The sequence below is a fragment of the Salvelinus alpinus genome, chromosome 4, assembly GCF_045679555.1.
Source record: "Salvelinus alpinus chromosome 4, SLU_Salpinus.1, whole genome shotgun sequence".
Classification (NCBI taxonomy): Eukaryota; Metazoa; Chordata; class Actinopteri; order Salmoniformes; family Salmonidae; genus Salvelinus; species Salvelinus alpinus.
This window is the reverse complement of record NC_092089.1, coordinates 70,782,841-70,789,327: the sequence shown is the minus strand read 5'-3', so window position 1 is coordinate 70,789,327 and position 6,487 is coordinate 70,782,841.

Here is a 6,487-nt window from a genome sequence, read left to right as displayed (position 1 = left end):
GTTTAATTGTCACATGTACAGGATTCAGGTTCAAGCTTGTTAGCCAGTAGACGACTGGGTCGATTGGATTAACTCGATTGGATTGCAAATTATGCTCTCTGTCTTATCAATAGATTTAGTTCTGTCTTGACTCTGGAGAGAGTAGTTGCTATCTGGTCTGAACATTTGTTTTGTTGAGAACTAGGCTTGGGCAATATACCATATATAGCGTATACTGAGGTATTTGGAAAAGCCACGGAATGGTTTTTCAATACGGTCAATACAATTTATAAAGTTTTTCATTCAATTTGAATATTTTTTGCTACTTTTTAAGGTATTACCTGCAGTCAACTTGTGCAATCCCTTAGGAGATAAAGCAGATTGCGTTCTTCGTTTTTCCTGCCACGTTATTTTAAATTACCGTAGTTCATTTACATTTTTACATTTAAGTCATTTAGCAGACGCTCTTATCCAGAGCGACTTACAAATTGGTGCATTCACCTTATGATATCCAGTGGAACAACCACTTTACAATAGTGCATCTAACTCTTTTAAGGGGGGGGGGGTTAGAAGGATTACTTTATCCTATCCTAGGTATTCCTTAAAGAGGTGGGGTTTCAGGTGTCTCCGGAAGGTGGTGATTGACTCCGCTGACCTGGCGTCGTGAGGGAGTTTGTTCCACCATTGGGGTGCCAGAGCAGCGAACAGTTTTGACTGGGCTGAGCGGGAACTGTACTTCCTCAGAGGTAGGGAGGCGAGCAGGCCAGAGGTGGATGAACGCAGTGCCCTTGTTTGGGTGTAGGGCCTGATCAGAGCCTGAAGGTACGGAGGTGCCGTTCCCCTCACAGCTCCGTAGGCAACCACCATGGTCTTGTAGCGGATGCGAGCTTCAACTGGAAGCCAGTGGAGAGAGCGGAGGAGCGGGGTGACGTGAGAGAACTTGGGAAGGTTGAACACCAGACGGGCTGCGGCGTTCTGGATGAGTTGTAGGGGTTTAATGGGACAGGCAGGGAGCCCAGCCAACAGCGAGTTGCAGTAATCCAGACGGGAGATGACAAGTGCCTGGATTAGGACCTGCGCCGCTTCCTGTGTGAGGCAGGGTCGTACTCTGCGAATGTTGTAGAGCATGAATCTACAGGAACGGGTCACCGCCTTGATGTTAGTTGAGAACGACAGGGTGTTGTCCAGGATCACGCCAAGGTTCTTAGCACTCTGGGAGGAGGACACAATGGAGTTGTCAACCGTGATGGCGAGATCATGGAACGGGCAGTCCTTCCCCGGGAGGAAGAGCAGCTCCGTCTTGCCGAGGTTCAGCTTGAGGTGGTGATCCGTCATCCACACTGATATGTCTGCCAGACATGCAGAGATGCGATTCGCCACCTGGTTATCAGAGGGGGGAAAGGAGAAGATTAATTGTGTGTCGTCTGCATAGCAATGATAGGAGAGACCATGTGAGGATATGACAGAGCCAAGTGACTTGGTGTATAGCGAGAATAGGAGAGGGCCTAGAACAGAGCCCTGGGGGACACCAGTGGTGAGAGCACGTGGTGCGGAGACAGATTCTCGCCACGCCACCTGGTAGGAGCGACCTGTCAGGTAGGACGCAATCCAAGCGTGGGCCGCGCCGGAGATGCCCAACTCGGAGAGGGTGGAGAGGAGGATCTGATGGTTCACAGTATCAAAGGCAGCCGATAGGTCTAGAAGGATGAGAGCAGAGGAGAGAGAGTTAGCTTTAGCAGTGCGGAGCGCCTCCGTGACACAGAGAAGAGCAGTCTCAGTTGAATGACTAGTCTTGAAACCTGACTGATTTGGATCAAGAAGGTCATTCTGAGAGAGATAGCAGGAGAGCTGGCCAAGGACGGCACGTTCAAGAGTTTTGGAGAGAAAAGAAAGAAGGGATACTGGTCTGTAGTTGTTGACATCGGAGGGATCGAGTGTAGGTTTTTTCAGAAGGGGTGCAACTCTCGCTCTCTTGAAGACGGAAGGGACGTAGCCAGCGGTCAAGGATGAGTTGATGAGCGAGGTGAGGTAAGGGAGAAGGTCTCCGGAAATGGTCTGGAGAAGAGAGGAGGGGATAGGGTCAAGCGGGCAGGTTGTTGGGCGGCCGGCCGTCACAAGACGCGAGATTTCATCTGGAGAGAGAGGGGAGAAAGAGGTCAAAGCACAGGGTAGGGCAGTGTGAGCAGAACCAGCGGTGTTGTTTGACTTAGCAAACGAGGATCGGATGTCGTCGACCTTCTTTTCAAAATGGTTGACGAAGTCATCCGCAGAGAGGGAGGAGGGGGGAGGAGGGGGAGGAGGATTCAGAAGGGAGGAGAAGGTGGCAAAGAGCTTCCTAGGGCTAGAGGCAGATGCTTGGAATTTAGAGTGGTAGAAAGTGGCTTTAGCAGCAGAGACAGAAGAGGAGAATGTAGAGAGGAGGGAGTGAAAGGATGCCAGGTCCGCAGGGAGGCGAGTTTTCCTCCATTTCCGCTCGGCTGCCCGGAGCCCTGTTCTGTGAGCTCGCAATGAGTCGTCGAGCCACGGAGCAGGAGGGGAGGACCGAGCCGGCCTGGAGGATAGGGGACATAGAGAGTCAAAGGATGCAGAAAGGGAGGAGAGGAGGGTTGAGGAGGCAGAATCAGGAGATAGGTTGGAGAAGGTTTGAGCAGAGGGAAGAGATGATAGGATGGAAGAGGAGAGAGTAGCGGGGGAGAGAGAGCGAAGGTTGGGACGGCGCGATACCATCCGAGTAGGGGCAGTGTGGGAAGTGTTGGATGAGAGCGAGAGGGAAAAGGATACAAGGTAGTGGTCGGAGACTTGGAGGGGAGTTGCAATGAGATTAGTTCCCCAGAACAATTGAGCCAGTCACGTGTTTGTTTGTAAATAGCACAATGGAAGAGTCCATAGTGTTCTATATCTGTTGTGCGGCGGACTAGAGGTGATTAAGTTACACTGTAAGCAATTCACTACTAAATGTTTGCCATCAGATATCTTATAATGGCTTTCTGCCAGAAGACAAAGAGCTCTGGATGAGTTATCCTCCGTTCTTCTCCCATCTGCTCCATGTACACATGCTGTTCTTCCTTCGGAAAAGCATGCATCACAACTTTGTTCATTTGCACAATGTCTTTTAATCCACATTTGCTTGTAAATTTTCACACTCACCGAAAATGACATTAGCTACTAACTATGCTTTTATAACTTTAAGAGCTGGATTTGCCTGTCTTTGCAATTATTTTATGTTCGTTTTCGCTCATTAGTATTTAGCTAACAGCATCTAGGTGATTTCTCTGTTAGTTTGTGCTAAATGTGTTAGCATTCCGCTACTAGAGGCCCAATGTGCTTCATCAAACTGGTTGCTTGATGAACAAGCAGACAGTTTGTACAAATTGTTCTCTATTCTTTGTGTGTGATTGTGGAGCAGGTGTGTTTCTTGGAGCATTTCTATATCAATATGATTTCTTGCAAGACTTTTAAGACAGCTGGAACATTTGATAGGACTATTAAGGCCTTTCAAACTCCAAGCGAGAATCGCTAGCACTGCCATTGTTTTTCTAAAATGTAATTATTATCTTTAATGTTGGTAAAATTAAAAGCAGGACCCACAGGGAAACCCACCCATTGGATCGCTCCCCACTCAGAATACCCTCTCTATAAAACAACATTGGAGGCGGCTATCAGGTTTCAGGTATGACCCAGATGCAGACAGTGTCGAAGAAACAAACGTTTATTTCTAGTATAGGGGCAGGCAGACGACAGGTCAAAGGCAGGCAGAGGTCAGTAATCCAGAGAGGTGGGGCAGGCAGAACGGTCAAAACCGGGAAGGACTAGAAAACAGGAGCAAGAACAGACAGGAGCAGGGGAACAAACGCTGGTAGGTTTCATAAAACAAAACAAATTGGCAACAGACAAACAGAGAACACAGTTATAAATACACAGGGGATAATGGGGAAGATGGGCGAAACCTGGAGGGGGGTGGAGACAAGCACAAAGACAGGTGAAACAGATCAGGGTGTGACAGCGGCTTATGATAGAGAAATGAACATTCAATTATCTGGCAACAGCTCTGGTGGACATCAATCAAATTCAATCAAATGTATTTATATAGCCCTTCTTACATCAGCTGATATCTCAAAGTGCTGTACAGAAACCCAGCCTAAAACCCCAAACAGCAAGCAATGCAGGTGTAGAAGCACGGTGGCTATGAAAAACTCCCTAGAAAGGTCAAAACCTAGGACGAAACCTAGAGAGGAACCAGGCTATGAGGGGTGGCCAGTCCTCTTCTGGCTGTGCCGGGTGGAGATTATAACAGAACATGGCCAAGATGTAAATGTCAGTTGGCATTCCTTCAGTCAGCATGCCAATTGCACATAACTGTACATTGTAGAGTAGACTTTTGTTGTCCCCAGCACAAGGTGCACCTGTGTAATTACCATGCAGTTTAATCAGCTTCTTGATATGCCACACCTGTCAGGTGGATGGATTATCTTGGCAAAGGAGAAATGCCCACTAACAGGGATGTAAACAAATTTGTGCACAAAATTTGACAGAAAAAAAAAAAAATTGTGCGTATGGAACATTTCTGGGATATTTTATTTCAGCTCATGAAACATGGGACCAACACGTTACATGTTGTGTTTATATTTTTGTTCAGTGTAATAGGGAATAGCTACAGATGTATAGTATATTGCCATATTTAGCCCAACTGGATTCAATGCGCTGTAGCCACACAAGAAAGCAGTCCCAGTACGTATGACACCTCCATATATTGTCCATTGTTCATTAATTGCTGTGGTGTCACCCCTGTGTAAATGTCCTGGACCATAGGCAATATAATTGAATATGGTAATAGTGTTCCTTGTACCCAAACATGAGGGGATGTCCTCATCATTGTCTAATGTTGAGGGCAGCATCATCGGCATAGGCTGCATGATTGTGCATGGATAGCATACCTGAATAATGAGCCAGTCTAGGGATTCCATCTGTCGGCTTGTCCCCTTGTGTGTTGGGTGTGATGTGCTTCTCAAAGAAATCCCGAGCTTCCTTGGCAGTGGAAAACGTGCGTGTTGTGTTCTGGAAGGTCAAGATAAGTTTTGCCGGGTGGATGAAGCCTCATCTCAGGTTTAGCTTGCGTAGCTGGGATCTCACCTCGCTCTAGGTCTCCCTCTGTTTTAACAGTTCAGCACTCAGGTCTGGGTAGATGCTGATCCTCTGCTGCAAGGCGTACAATTTGCTGCTTGATTTCAAAAAGCGGAAGAGTTGCAGAGTTGATCCATACGGTGCGCAATGTTCATAAGCTGCATGGGACACAGCTTCTCCTGCCCAAACAGTTCATGGAAAATAATGCTCATGAAGGAAGTTGGGTTGCCAGTGTCAAGTCCTCTGAGCCGCACAATGATTTTAAAGTGATTCTGTTTCCTCTTTTAGGAGTTTGATTATCCCTTCCAACTTCCAGCTCGCACTGTTTAATGTTATATTTTAAGAATTTGTATGATTTGAGTAAGTACGATATCTGATGTTTGTATGGTGGGGTTCTGGTGAATATGTCATGGCTAGCTCCATCAGTGACTGATGACTTGTGATTGGCAGAGTAAAGAAATTCTCTCCCCTCTTGCTCTTCTTTCCCACCACTGCTCTCATCCCAACATATCCCTCCCCCCCCCCCCTCTCTCTCTCTCCGGGGGTGATTCTCCTCCATAGACAGACACTAACAAGCACCCTCCCTCCCACCCACCCTGCAAGGACACACACATTAAAATCCACCCAAGGTGCTGCAGGCTCAGCCCCGTGTGAGATGAGTGGACCATGCAGCCCCACAGCCTCCCATTGCCCCAGTCCTCTCACCGTGACAGAGCATCACACTCCTCTCTCATCCCCTGACCTCCACACTAAGGACCCCCTCACAGCCCTCCCCTTCTGTCTCTCTTTTCTAGATCAGGTTTGTATGTGTGTGTGTGTGAATCACAGTCTGAAAAGCTGCTGTCTAGCCTCCAACAGAGCAGTCCTACACATACTGTGAGCAGAGAGAGACAGAGAGAGCAAGAAAAGGAAGAAGCTGTCAACTGTTGTGGATGTTTATTTGTATATTTCAATGTTTACCTATAAATCGTTTTTTATTCGTCTGAGACATGGATTTATGTGTGGTCTGAGGTCAACAGGTGAATTTGAATGTGTCTAGACAACAACATAACATTGGAATTTCCTGTCATTTAAATTTAAACTTAAACTCAAATGTCATTGTGACCATATGAGGCACTGATTGTCACCAGCAATGGCTGCCACAGAAGTCTCACATTCCGGAACATAATTACTGACCCACCGTCATACCATGGCGACGGCAGATGTATTTAAATTATAAAGAGGAAGGTAAATGAAGACTTGATATGGGTGACGATAGAGAACCATGGGTGGGTAGGGACTCCTGCCATCCATCATGCCCACCCACAGTGTCTCATCTCTGGGTACCCACGCAGGCCAAAATCCCTGACACCTCCCAGTGGACCGGCGGAGACTGTAATAGAGATTA